This window comes from Euprymna scolopes, chromosome 45, assembly GCF_053919585.1.
Source record: "Euprymna scolopes isolate OS-2025 chromosome 45, ASM5391958v1, whole genome shotgun sequence".
In the NCBI taxonomy this organism is placed as follows: Eukaryota; Metazoa; Mollusca; class Cephalopoda; order Sepiida; family Sepiolidae; genus Euprymna; species Euprymna scolopes.
The window spans coordinates 61,971,571-61,987,007 of record NC_136526.1 but is presented as its reverse complement, the minus strand read 5'-3'; the positions used below and the strand labels follow the sequence as shown (position 1 = coordinate 61,987,007).

The 15,437-nt window shown below is 27.4% G+C and overlaps 1 long non-coding RNA gene across 2 annotated transcripts in view; it reads right to left on the bottom strand.

Annotated features, from left to right (window-relative positions):
- Positions 1–5,105: 5,105 nt before the first annotated feature.
- Positions 5,106–15,437, bottom strand: part of LOC145269818 (uncharacterized) — a 343,013-nt gene continuing 332,681 nt past the window's right edge. For both annotated transcript variants that reach the window (XR_013865256.1, XR_013865255.1), the window contains exons 4-5: positions 9,974–10,047; positions 5,106–7,848 (exon numbers count right to left, since the gene is read on the bottom strand). This is a non-coding gene — a long non-coding RNA (uncharacterized LOC145269818). The remainder of the gene's footprint in view (positions 7,849–9,973; positions 10,048–15,437) is intronic.

The following is a 15,437-nucleotide window of genomic DNA, read 5'->3' as shown; positions in this document are numbered from 1 at the left end:
ATTTCATTTGAAACTCTTAAATTATATTATTTGTTAATTTGTAAAAAAAAATCCGCTTATTTAAACTGTTAAATCCATTTACATTCAATGAAATAACGGTGATTACCGAATTTAGTTCCTTACACTTAATATAGGTTTCGAGAATCAAACTGCAAAATTGTCGAAAATATCTAATCAATCAACAAATGTGAAAGGGGGTTATAAAACTAAGGTTATCACGTGATCGGTAATGAATTCTTTATAATTAAATAACCAATTCGTTACAAAGAAAACCAAATTTATTAAATAAAAATTTCGTAGAACGTTATAATTAAAAAGTGAAATATAAAAACACGTGTGTATTTGTTATTTTTTAAACATTCTTTCCTTTACTTTATATTCAGTATCTATGAATGCTAACTTAACGATCTCTCCTGATTTGAAAATGCCTAAGAGAGTTGAAATAAATTTGTACTGAGATAAATATAAGTTTGTGTTTTGTTTGTTAAAGTCGTATATATGTATATATGAAGTAGATATGTATATATGATGTATATATGAAGTATATATGCATATATGATGTATATATGTATATATGATGCATATATGATGTATATATGATGTATATATGCATATATGTATCTATCTATCTATCTATCTATCTATATATCTATATCTATATATATATATATATATATATATATATATATATATATGTATCCAGAGTGTTCTGAGATATTTATTAAAGCGGAATGCCTGATTAAAGAAAAAACTTTCGACCAAACATAACGTCCGTATTAAGCCTAACATGGCAAGTGAATTTGAGAAGTTATATCAGCGCACAAGCAGAAAAGCCAAACCTACAAAATCAAAAGTAGGTTCTTTAACAAGACAGGGGCGCGTTTGAAATGAATGTTTCTGTTTAGTACCAAATTGAATTATGATCTTTTGTATATTTAATTTTAATCTAAGATATTACATGAAAATATTTTATATCTTTTGTATATTTAATTTTAATCCAAGATATTACATGAAAATATTTTATATCTTTTGTATATTTAATTTTAATCGAAGATATTACATGAAAATATTTTACATCTTTTGTATATTTAATTTTAATCGAAGATATTACATGAAAATATTTTATATCTTTTGTATATTTAATTTTAATCTAAGATATTACATGAAAATATTTTATATCTTTTGTATATTTAATTTTAATCTAAGATATTACATGAAAATATTTCATATCTTTTGTATATTTAATTTTAATCGAAGATATTACATGAAAATATTTTATATCTTTTGTATATTTAATTTTAATCGAAGATATTACATGAAAATATTTTATATCTTTTGTATATTTAATTTTAATCGAAGATATTACATGAAAATATTTTATATCTTTTGTATATTTAATTTTAATTAAGATATTACATGAAAATATTTTATATCTTTTGTATATTTAATTTTAATCGAAGATATTACATGAAAATATTTTATATCTATTGTATATTTAATTTTAATCTAAGATATTACATGAAAATATATTATACAATAAATCGTAGGCTCTTTTATAAGACAGGGGCGCGTTTGAATTGAATGTTTCTGTTTAGGCACAATTGAACAAGAATACTTGACTTTTAGATTTTAAACTTTAATGAAGCTATTATATAAAAATAGATTACACCAAATCAAGACAAGGTTCCCTACAGTGCAATATTATAAACTACATGACCGCGTAGAGTCATGTGAAGTTTCCTCACAGAGCAGTCTTAACACAAAAGCATGAATTTAATCAATTTGATTGAAAAATGATCAATTTCACTGATTTCGATTAAAATAAATGTACGATACGAAACATACGTTGATCCTCATCAAACCTTGGACAACATCTGGTGTTCCTGCTAGTTGAATCTTATTTTACAAAGATATTCTTTTTTTCATGAATTAACCCTTGTGGAATTCGTTAAGAGGTTATCATTTAGAACGAATTTAAATGTGTTTATTAGTGATGGGACGATCCCAATATTTTTTAAAATTCGATATAATTACTGATCTTCTTAAAATTACTGATTAAGATTCTTTTAAATCTCTAAATATTAAGCTATAGAGATTTTGTGTTGAGGTCAGAGGTCGGATTATCATAAATGTTCTTGTAAAATGTGCATATATTTTCGGAAACGAAAATGCACTTGCATGGTGTTGTATGGATTTTAGTTTTACTCGTAGTTTAAAATATATAAAAATATATTATTTTTTATTCAATAAGTTTAAAATATATAAAAATATATTATTTTTTATTCAATAAGTTTAAAATATATAAAAATATATTATTTTTTTATTCAATAAGTTTAAAATATATAAAAATATATTTTTTATTCAATAAGTTTAAAATATAAAAAAATATATTATTTTTTATTCAATAAGTTTAAAATATATAAAAATATATTATTTTTTATTCAATAAGTTTAAAATAAATAAAAATTTATTATTTTTTTATTCAATAAGTTTAAAATCTATAAAAATGTATTATTTTTTATTCAATAAGTTTAAAATATATAAAAATGTATTATTTTTTATTAAATAAGTTTAAAATATATAAAAATATATTATTTTTTATTCAATAAGTTTAAAATCTATAAAAATATATTATTTTTTTATTCAATAAGTTTAAAATCTATAAAAATATATTATTTTTTTATTCAATAAGTTTAAAATCTATAAAAATGTATTATTTTTTATTAAATAAGTTTAAAATATATAAAAATGTATTATTTTTTATTCAATAAGTTTAAAATCTATAAAAATGTATTATTTTTTATTCAATAAGTTTAAAATATATAAAAATATATTATTTTTTATTCAATAAGTTTAAAATATATAAAAATATATTATTTTTTATTCAATAAGTTTAAAATATAAAAAAATATATTATTTTTTATTCAATAAGTTTAAAATCTATAAAAATGTATTATTTTTTATTCAATAAGTTTAAAATCTATAAAAATGTATTATTTTTTATTCAATAAGTTTAAAATCTATAAAAATGTATTATTTTTTATTCAATAAGTTTAAAATCTATAAAAATGTATTATTTTTTATTCAATTAGTTTAAAATCTATAAAAATGTATTATTTTTTATTCAATAAGTTTAAAATCTATAAAAATGTATTATTTTTTATTTAATAAGTTTAAAATCTATAAAAATGTATTATTTTTTATTCAATAAGTTTAAAATCTATAAAAATGTATTATTTTTTATTCAATAAGTTTAAAATCTATAAAAATGTATTATTTTTTATTCAATAAGTTTAAAATCTATAAAAATGTATTATTTTTTATTCAATAAGTTTAAAATCTATAAAAATGTATTATTTTTTATTCAATAAGTTTAAAATCTATAAAAATGTATTATTTTTTATTCAATAAGTTTAAAATCTATAAAAATGTATTATTTTTTATTCAATAAGTTTAAAATCTATAAAAATGTATTATTTTTTATTCAATAAGTTTAAAATCTATAAAAATGTATTATTTTTATTCAATAAGTTTAAAATCTATAAAAATGTATTATTTTTTATTCAATTAGTTTAAAATCTATAAAAATGTATTATTTTTTATTCAATTAGTTTAAAATCTATAAAAATGTATTATTTTTTATTCAATAAGTTTAAAATCTATAAAAATGTATTATTTTTTATTCAATAAGTTTAAAATCTATAAAAATGTATTATTTTTTATTCAATAAGTTTAAAATCTATAAAAATGTATTATTTTTTATTCAATAAGTTTAAAATCTATAAAAATGTATTATTTTTTATTCAATAAGTTTAAAATCTATAAAAATGTATTATTTTTTATTCAATAAGTTTAAAATCTATAAAAATGTATTATTTTTTATTCAATAAGTTTAAAATCTATAAAAATGTATTATTTTTTATTCAATAAGTTTAAAATCTATAAAAATGTATTATTTTTTATTCAATAAGTTTAAAATCTATAAAAATGTATTATTTTTTATTCAATAAGTTTAAAATCTATAAAAATGTATTATTTTTTATTCAATAAGTTTAAAATCTATAAAAATGTATTATTTTTTATTAAATAAGTTTAAAATCTATAAAAATGTATTATTTTTATTCAATAAGTTTAAAATCTATAAAAATGTATTATTTTTTATTCAATAAGTTTAAAATATATAAAAATGTATTATTTTTTATTCAATAAGTTTAAAATATATAAAAATGTATTATTTTTATTCAATAAGTTTAAAATATATAAAAATGTATTATTTTTTTATTAAATAAGTTTAAAATATATAAAAATGTATTATTTTTTATTCAATAAGTTTAAAATCTATAAAAATGTATTATTTTTATTAAATAAGTTTTAAATCTATAAAAATGTATTATTTTTTATTCAATAAGTTTAAAATATATAAAAATGTATTATTTTTTATTCAATAAGTTTAAAATCTATAAAAATGTATTATTTTTATTCAATAAGTTTAAAATATATAAAAATGTATTATTTTTATTCAATAAGTTTAAAATATATAAAAATATTATTTTTATTCAATAAGTTTAAAATATATAAAAATGTATTATTTTTTATTCAATAATTTTAAATTATATAAAAATTTATTATTTTTATTCAATAAGTTTAAAATATATAAAAATGTATTATTTTTTATTCAATAAGTTTAAAATATATAAAAATGTATTATTTTTTATTCAATAAGTTTAAATTATATAAAAATTTATTATTTTTATTCAATAAGTTTAAAATATATAAAAATGTGTTATTTTTATTCAAATGAAAATTATGATAAAAATGAAACATGTGAATGAATCATTTTTGGAAAATAGACACCACAGTTTTCGATTCTGATATTCCAAAATATTCTGATTTTACGGATTCACAATTCCGATTCTGATTAACAATCTCAACACGATGTAGTAATTTGGAAAGAGATTACAGAATCAGTTTTTAATATTAAAAAAAAACACTAATACGTTGAATTTAATTTTTCATAGTGCTTTAAAGACTATTGTATTAACATAATTTCTCTTTAGCTTACAGTCATAGAGGTGGTGAAGAAAGAGACGAACTTCAACTAGATTTTTATTTATATTTTCTCAGACTTATATTTCATCATTTCTCTTTACACTGTTGTAAGAGATGTGAATCAGACAAGAAACATTAACATTGCCTGTGAGTAAAAATCCAATGTGTCATGTGATAGCGTGCTTTACTGTGCAAAGGAATCTATTTTGACCAGAAGTAATTAACTACATACATTAATGACGGAAAACTGATAGGAGAACATACATTTGGTAAATAGTACAAGTTAATGCAAATCTGCACGATATCTTAAACTATTCCTCTGGACTTCATCAGGTGATAATTGCAACCAGATAGGAACTCTGAATCTCCTAACTGCATTCTCATCAATTACTGCCATTCATAGTTGTTGTCGTATCATCACGTTTTTGCGGTTTCAATCCTACCCAAAGCTGACCAGAGGCTTACTTGGCCAAAAACGTGGTGAAACAACAACCAAAAAAGAAAATCAGATAATAAATAAACGTGGATTTATAAGACCAAAAAATCCCACGTTGATCGCCCTTCGGGGCCCGTGGCACAGAGACCAATCTCTATGGTTCCAAGTGGAAATTGTCTGAAGATAGCGGTTTCAATCCTACTCAAAGCCGGCCAGAGGCTTATTTGGGACTGTGACATCAATAGTAAGTGCAGTTCTTTTGGGCTTGTTCGATATTACAATATCTGGTTTGATGGCCTTGTCTTTTATGTATCTGCCCGCCTGTATGTTTTTGTCATAGACCAAAGTCACTTTTCTGTTTGATATGATCAATGGTGGTTTATGTTCCCAGATGTTCATCGATCTGCCAAGTTGCATCTCTCCACAGATCTTCCAATGAAGGTATTTACATATTTTTTGTGACGGAGAATGTAAAGGCTACCTGCCAATATGATTGGGAATGCAGACATTAGGTGGCTTGAGTGGCAAAACCTGCATTGGCCATTTGCTTGTATGGCAGCAATTTTCTGAATCAATTTGTGAATAAGCCCTGATTTTGACTGGCTCCAATTCCTTTTTCTTCGTCAAATGGAAGTCTTCTGCTCTTGAGCCATTGAGGTGAAGCATCCTATTCTATATGCTCCTGGTTAAGCTCGTTCATGACATTTCCTGCTCTTTTATGTTGTTTCCATCCTTATTTTCTTTTGTCTATCTCGATTTCGGTGTACTTTTTTTTTTATTGCAATCTGTGTTGCTAATACATCATATAACACGGCATTATTTTCCAGTCTGACGCCCTCAAAGTTTTCAGCAAGCTTTGTGATTGAGGTTTGTTTTAGTAGACGTTCATGCTGGTCCCTCACTATTTTTATTGTCATATTTGTTGAGCTTTGGATATGCTGTCCCATGCTTACTATGGTGACTCGATATGCATGGTTTATTTCAGTGAGACTGAAGCTACTTTCTTTTCATAATAATTATGTCCTATCCATACATTGGTTTTGGTATATCATTATATTATTTCCAGCGTGTGTTTACTGGTGTGATTTTACCGCATCATTAGTAGAAAATGCTTTACCATAAACTTTACATGTTTAAGGTTTTACTCCAGTGTGTATTATTTTCATGTGTACGATAGCATGAGCTTTCTGTGTAAATGTTTTACCACACACTTCACAAGAAAAAGGTTTCTCTCCAGTGTGTGTTCGCATGTGTCTTGTTACATCTTTTTGTAGTACAAATGCTTTACCGCAAACTTTACAGGAAAAAGGTTTCTCTCCAGTGTGTGTTCGCATGTGTACCGTTGCATCAGTTTTATATGTAAATGCTTTACCACACATTTCACAACAAAAAGGTTTCTCTCCAGTGTGTGTTCGCATATGTCTTGTTACATAATTTTGTAGTGCAAATGCTTTACCACATACTTCACAATAAAAAGGTTTCTCTGCAGTGTGTGTTCGCATGTGTTTCGTTACATTATATTGTTGCACAAATGCCTTACCACATACTTCACAAGAATAAAGTTTCTCTCTGGTGTGTGTTCGCATGTGTACAATTACATCAGTTTGATGTGTAAAGGCTTTACCACACACTTTACAAGAAAAAGGTTTAACTTTAGTGTGTGTTTGCACGTGTGATTGTAAAAAACCCTTAGTTACAAATGCTTTACCACAAACTTTACATGCATACGGTTTTACTCCTGTGTGTATTCTTTGCATGTGTGCGATAGCATGAGCTTTCTGAGCAAATGTTTTACCACACACTTCACAAGCATAAGGTTTCTCTCCAGTGTGTGTTCGCATGTGTATCATTACATTATTTTGTTGTGCAAATGCTTTACCACACACTTCACAAGAAAAAGGTTTCTCTCCAGTGTGTGTTTGCATTCTTTTCTCAATGCTTTGCCACAGACTTTACAAGAATACTGTTTCGCTTTTGCCCATGTTTGCAGTTGCTCTTTAATGTGTAATGTTAGTCTTTAAACTAGAACTGCTCTTCCACACATTTCACACACATAAATAATAAATGAGTTTAATCTGAGAATTAGTTGCAAATACTTTACGACAAACTTCACAAATATTTTTTCTAGTGTGCGGTGATTTAGAATTGCTTGAATATACTCCTCCAATATTATATTTTTATAGTCATTTGCACACACTTCAAAAGGATAAGCTTTCTCAGTGGTGTTTATCTTTTTCTTCAAGAATAACATATCTGCAAGTTGATTCATGTATATTCTTTAATGTGAAAGCAGTGATAATCTCAGTTCAGAAGAATAAAATATTCTTTCATGTTAATTTGGATTGTCTTCTCTCACTTTTAACCTGTAAAGAAATAAGAAATCAAATTATACAAATTTTACAAAAAATTGATATGCAAAAAACCAAACTAATAATCTTTATTAAGTGATTATTAATATTAAAAAAGTTATAATCGAAGGCATTCAATAAGACTAAGAGTATCTCAATAACATTTTCAATATTGTGTCACACTAAAAATAGTCCAACAAAAATATCTCTCTTAAAAACAGAGAATGCCCTGGGAGAGAGGCAGAGTCTGTTGAAAAAAAAGAGTTTACCTCACCAAAGGTGATGAGACCAGCAGAGACAGAGAAATGTCAACCCCACAAAAAAATGCACCAACTGTAAGGGACCAAAATTTTGCACTAGATCAAGTCTCATATTCCCTCTATAGACACTAAATCTGTGCCCGACTCAAATTGTCCAGTCAGAGTATACCTGATCCATTTGATATCTTTCAAAGGCAGGTGCTAATGTTTCAGATGTAGAGATAGATCCAATGATTCTACAACCAGCACCAGAACATGCCTAGTGAGGCCAGATCCCAAAGCAACGTCCAGTACCACCTCCTTAAACTTCCTCTTACATTCTCCAAGTAGGGTAGTCAATTTCAAATGATAATCTTAACCGTCAGAACCCAAGGAATACAAGACATCAACAGACAAGTAAGTTCGACCACTGCTAGCAGGCAATTTACTGTAAATGTAATTTAATGTAAATGACAGGAGATAATTTACTAGAGTATCCAGAGGGACATTAGAAATCTGAGGCTTGTTGAAAAGCGGCATCTTGGCTTGTAGAGGCTCGTCTAGAACTCAAAATGATTACCTGTGGATCGCTTCAATCTATCCCATATTATTTTTTAAAAGTATTTTTACTTGTTTACTGTTGTTTTAAAAATTTAAATTAATTTTCCTAAGTGTTTATTTTCTACCTAGCTTTGTAAGGTTTTAGTAGTTCCACTTATTTGAAAGAGTTTCTTTAGTTAAAAAAAAAAGTAATGTCAGTGTTAGTTTTGAATAAAAAATGTCCCACATGAGAGGATCATGTCGTAGGAATCTCGATAATTGCTCAAAAATAAAAGATTAAAGAAAATACTGAGGTAGGTATAGTTTTAAAACGAGCCCCCCCCAAATAAATTTGTATATTTTTAGGTAATGTACAAAATCACTGCTCAGAAAACAATCAAGTTACTGGAAGTGGATACGGTTGATTATGTAACGAAACTGAACAGAAGACACGAAAAACGAAACCATATATTTATTTTTTAAAATTATTTTAGTTTTTAACATTTCTTGTGTTATTACGGAACAAACAACTAAAAAAGAGAAAATGCTACTTGTTTTATCAAATAATAAAACAGATGTTTTATTTAGAAAAATTAATTTAGTTTTAACACTTTTTGTGTTCACAAAACAACAAAAGGCACTTGTGCAGTATGCGAACAGTGACCATCTTTTCTTGGTGCGTTTCACTAAACTGTCGCCAGATGGCGTTTCTTGGTCAAAAAAGTGTTTATATTTAATGTAACATGTTTATTCAGCTCGAAAAACATACAGTGTTTACCGATGTATTGGAAAATTTATAATGGCGGCCGACTCTCTCTTTGAGGCGGTAAGTTATGAAGAATTAGTTATAAATAAAAAAAGACAAAATACTGTTAAAAACTCGCTCAATATATGTTACCACCGTGACGTGACATAGGCTGACATATATTCAGCGGGTTTTTAACAGTATTTTGACTGTTTTATTATTATTATTATTATTATTATTATTTATAACTCATTTTCCCAAACCTACCGTCTCAGAGAAAGAGAGAGAGAGAGAGAGAGAGAGAGAGAGAGAGAGAGAGAGAGAGATTCTCAGAGTCGGCCGCCATTTTAAATGTTCCAATACATCGGTAAACACTGTATGTTTTTCGAGCTGAATAAACATGTTACATTAAATATAAACACTAAAACATATCCAGTTAGGTAGAAAAGTAACTTATTTTGCCTTTGATAACATTTATGTGTTCTATATTTGATTTGTGACAATTTTTTTGAATCTATGTGTAAAGTAAAACAAACCCTGACTTTTTTTTCGATAAATTTGTGATCAATTCTTTTTACATTCCAAATAATATCGTAAAAGTCATAAAATTACTTACTTTTTTTTCCAGTTTTTCTTCTTTCCAATAATGTTTTTGATTTAAAAGAAAGAAATTAATCATCGATTTGTAAACTAAAAAAAAAAAAAAAAAGATTTTGTTGTTAACCATTTTTCTTTCAAACAAGTCACATCAACAGAGGCAAGTAACTAAAACATAAAGGAAGAGCGACAATCAAGGGAGGCCATTTTATCCTCAAAATACGTGTCTTTCTTTCGTAAAATCCTTGGCGTTAAGAAACTGATTTCACAGAAATTTAATTTTTAACTTTATAAGTTTTAAATGTTTCCAAATAAATAAATAAAATTCAAGTACATATTTGTTGCCGAAAAAAAGTAAGGTAAATGTTACCTTACACAACAACAGACACCAACCAGTTAGTTTTCTAGGGGTATTCGGGGTCGCTGACAACGAATCTGATAATTAGGGACTGCCAAAATTCGCCACAGAATTACCCCACCCTTTATGTAACACGATGTAACTTTATTATAAATTAATATTATCAATATAACTTTTGTACCATTTAAAAGAAGAGCAAAATAAACTAGTAATAATTAAAAAAAAAATTTTTCTTCATCAAACAAAAATAATGAAATTGCGAGACAAAAATCGTGTTTACATAATTGGCGCTTTAAAATAACGTCCCATGTAGTAGACATTCCGAACGTGAAAACATGCTCGTGTTTAATAAGTTTAGCAAAAATCAACTAATGGTGAGATTTTCGTGAAATTTTTGGTACTTATCCATTTTCGAATGAAATTACATATAAAATGCAGTTTTCGTAAAACATTTGAGGGTAAATATTTTTTTAGTGTGTGTCCCCCCCCCATTTATTTTTTCGAAATTCGAACAAAATATATTTAAATCTATCGAAATTTCTATTTATTATGAAACATAAGAGTTCAATTAAGTAAAAAATATTTATTTTTAAAAGTTTAAACATACGTATTGAACAAAAAATTACCTTGAAGTTGCAATTAAAAAAATGATATAAACTTAATATTATTATTTTATTTTTTTAAATAGCGTTTTTTCGAATTAATATATACTATCAGTTGAATTGCCAAGAAAAAGAAACTTAGTAAACATTAATTAATTTTTAAAAGATTAAAACGATTAAATTTCCATTATTTCAAAATGTTCTGTTACAACATAGATTCTTAATTAATTGTGTTTAATTTTTTTTTTAATATTAAGTTTTTACATAAACATGGCTCTTGTCAGCTATTTTATCGCCAGATTAAAACAGATTTGAAAATATTATTGCACAAATATTAAGCATTTTGTAGCCCCCCTCCCTCATATGTTGTTTGACTCTTTTTGCTGACCAAAATATGGAAGCCCGTAGGTAACCAAAAGAACAGTCAGTCAAACCGTATTTCATATTTAATACACAAATGTTTATAATATTATTAATAATAAACTGTGTAAATCTTAAAATCTAACAAAATTATAACAAAGATTAATTATTAATTGCAGTTTGAAGTAGATAAACAAATGTTTTAAAAAATCATTAAGTCGTTTCTGCTTTTCCATAGTTTGTATAGAGTTAACATAAGTTTGACGTCATGGAAACATGTGCTCCGTTTTTTGCATTGTTTTGGGGATACCTACTGATAATCAAACCCGTCGCAAATTTACCGTTTGCATGGTATGAACCTCTGGACCCTAGGACTATTTCACCGTCTTCAGTAGTGTCTTCTTACATGATGCGGTCGTGAAAACTTAATTTTTTAGGTCAATTAAAAAAAACATTAAAAAACTATGCAACACACACAAAAAAATGAACCACAACTGTTTTAAAACCTTTCTTGTTATTTTAAATGTCTAAAGATTCCTCCGCAATGTGATAAGTCACCTCACTACGCACGTGAACGCATAATGTAAGGAAATTCTACTGAAAGCGGTGAAATGACGGAAAATAGTCCCAAGATCCAGGAGTTCATACCATGCAAATGGTAAATTTGCGACTGGTTTGATTATCAGATTTTTTGTCAGCGACCTCGAATACCCTAAAAAAAAAAAGTGTAAGGTAACATTTACCAAAAGTAAGCATTAAACAAAACTTAGATATTTTTTAAAAATGTCTGTGAAGTTTTTGTCATTTAAGTCCTCGTGGACATTTCTTTCTAGCCCCCCCCTCTCTCTCTCTCTCGCTTGCTGTGCTGATCTCTGAAAAGTGGAAGAAGCTTGTTAGTGATTTTGGCTGTTCAGGAAACGGTCCCAGCAATCCCTTTTTTTGCACGTCTTTCGTTCCAGGTAGGATTTCTTGAGAGCAAGACCCGTTTTTTCCGGGACTCCATCATATCGGTGACCATCCAACGTAAAATTATTCAACCCCTTTATTAAGGGTAGAGAGTCCTTATCGGAACGGTTTGAAATTGTTCTGAAATACACCTTTCATTGAAAAGGAAAAAGCGTTGACAGTGCCTGTCAACATTTTTTATTTTTCCCTCTTTCAAGCAGTTGACAGAGTGACTAATCAATATTAATTCATTTCTTCATTCCTCTTTCGAGGAAGAGGAGGAGGAGGAGGAGGAAGAAGAAGAAGAAGAAGAAGAAGAAGAAGAAGCCTGAGAACCTATTAAGAGAAAAGGTATTTAAATTCGAACTCCATTCTTTAAGAGAGAGCCCAGCTCTTAAACCTTTTGGAGGTTTCGTTTATTTTGAAGAAATGTCGGGTTATGGATTTGTATTACTGTACACATAGATTCGAAAAAGTTGTGAAAAAACAAATATATAACAAATAAATGTTATCAAAGGCAAGATAAGTTACTTTTCTACGTAACTGGGTACATTTTTCGTGTTTATATTCAATGTAACATGTTTATTCAGCTCGAAAAACATACAGTACTTACCGATGTATTGGAAAATTCAAGATGGCGCCTCACTCCCTCTTTAACACGGTAAGTTTGGGAAAAGGTGTTATAAATAAAAAACTAGAAAAATACTATTAAAAACCCGCCGAATATATGTCAAGTTATGTCACGGTAACATATATTGAGCGAGTTTTTAACAGTATTTTATCCAGTTTCGAGACTTCATAATAAAATTGTATTTTTTTTTGTATTATTTCTTTTAATTGCAATTTGAACGTTTGTCCTTTATGCTATTTTTTCATGCTATTGTTAACGTGGTAATTTTTACCATCGCTTTTGAGAAGCAAAAAGCAACCAGTCACTCACCTTTTCTCAAATAAACTTTTGTTTTTTTACATGGAGTTCACCACTTATCAAGGCCCAATGGCCACTCGGGGATAAGGGTTATTGTGTGTACAGTACTCAATGGGATAGTGTAGCAATAATATTTGAGAATTGATAAGGTGACATTACTTAGGGGGGCGGTTCATCAGGAATTGGTTTGTGTCGGACTTGAAGACATCCAGGTTGTCATCGGGAGGGAAACAGGCAAGTGGAACAGAGTTCAACAGGCGTGCAGTTCTAAGAAAGAAGCTTTGTTCGTGGAATCTACGTTTTGATTTAGGCACAGATAAGGAGTGGGGAAAATTATTGACGGTGGTTTCAGCTAGTCGGGTGTTTTTTGAAAAAGATTGGCGATGGGGGAACCAGAGTATGGAGCTCAGACGAGCACTTACCATGGAAATAACGATAGAACAAAGACAGGCTCGTTACGTCTCTTCTGTGGGAAAGAGGTTGCAGGGAAGAGAAAAGGGCATCCCCTACCAAGCCACGGAGCTTTTTAAACCTTAATTCGGGGTCTTATATTTATTCTTTCTTTCTTTTATATTTGTGTTGTTGCATTGCTATTTTCTTTCCGTTTTCATTTGGGGGGGGGGGCTTGTCTCCCAACAAAGTCGAATTTTGATAACGACCCAAAAATTCCGATATTTTGCCTTTTGAGTTTCCGGCCCTGTGCGTTTACAAAAGCCACATGCCATTTTTCTTTTAAATCCACTCCACACTTTTATTTTTGCGTTTCCAAGTTTTTAGTTAACTACACAAGAAATTCCTTTTTAAATGTACAACTATTTGTTCCCGTCTTATGCATTTATGAACTGCATAAGATATTTCAGTTTTAAATTATAACCTTTGCTAATGCCTGACAGCATGGTTGGTACGCAAAACTCGTGGTCTCCATTTTTTTTTTTCATAGGGCCTATTAGAATAGTCCTTATTTTTCGATTGTTAGAATTTCCTCTTTATTAAAATTAAAATACTGAAAAGTTCCATTCAGTCCAAAGTGGCAGATTGCTTTATAAATGTTGTTTTATTGAATGCCATATTTAAATGTTTTATTTGGATAATTTTTGTAAGCTGACCTTTGCCATTCCATAATTGCACTGTATAGCACCCCGTCATATTTTCCCACTCTTTTGAATGAAAACTTTCCCTTTCTTTCGTTAGAACGCCATCTTGGATCCTTTGTTTTCGGAACGCAAAATTGAAACTAAAAAAGTATCTTTAGGTCTGTTTTTAGTTTCAAATTACGAATTTGCTTTTCATTTGAAATACGTTTATTTTCTAACAAGCGTACTGTTAGCAGTGTCATATGCTGCCATTAAAAATGAGTGATAAAAATTTGAATAATAGACTCACTGACTTTCGAAGCTTATAACTTATCGAAAAATATATTAAACCCTATTGTTTTTCAATAAAAAGAGCAAAGGCCAAATTTTAAAATAATAAAAGGTTTAATAGAAAAATATAAAATATTTTTTTAAACCGGTTTTCTTTAAAAAAGCTTTCAAGAAATTCAACGAATTTTAACTTACTCCGAATATAAAAATATATATAAATTCAAAAAATTACTTACCTATAAAAATTAATAATCAATGGATGCTTCCATTCTTCCTTTTAAAGAATTTGTCCATATCTATATTTCATTTTCCATGTACTTTTTAAATATAAGAATTTAAAGACCACTATTTTTAAAATTGTCATATCAGATGTTCACAACGGAGTTGTCTCTCTTTCTTCCAGTTGAAAAGTATGAAGAGCTGAAACCGCCATAATTAATTATTTCCAAAACGTAAAAACCACACATTAGACCAAATATATTTCAAAAGTAAATGCGGTAGTAACTATATAAAGAAACAAACATTTGGAGTGCTAATACGTGTCTTATCTCCCCTTTGAATTTCTGACATGTATTTGCTATCAACAACGAAGTTAGTCAGCTATGGGTCATCGTATTTTAAAAATGATCACATTTCACTCATCAGTTTAATAAGTTTACTTTTAAATACAAACCCGCCAACAAATTTTCCATTTTTTATGCTCTTAAAGAATTACATGTTTTTGATTTAATATATTTTATTTCTTCTTTACGCAATAATTTTTTTTTCAAAAATCTAAAAAAACATCATTGAATGAAATAGAAAAAATTGATGTAGGTGTCCAATTTTTGCTGGACAATATTTTCAAAATATGAGGTTTCACTAAAAAAAATCAACATGTTTTTTTAAAGGTTTTAAACTTTTGACTTTACAGGTAAATTTGCACA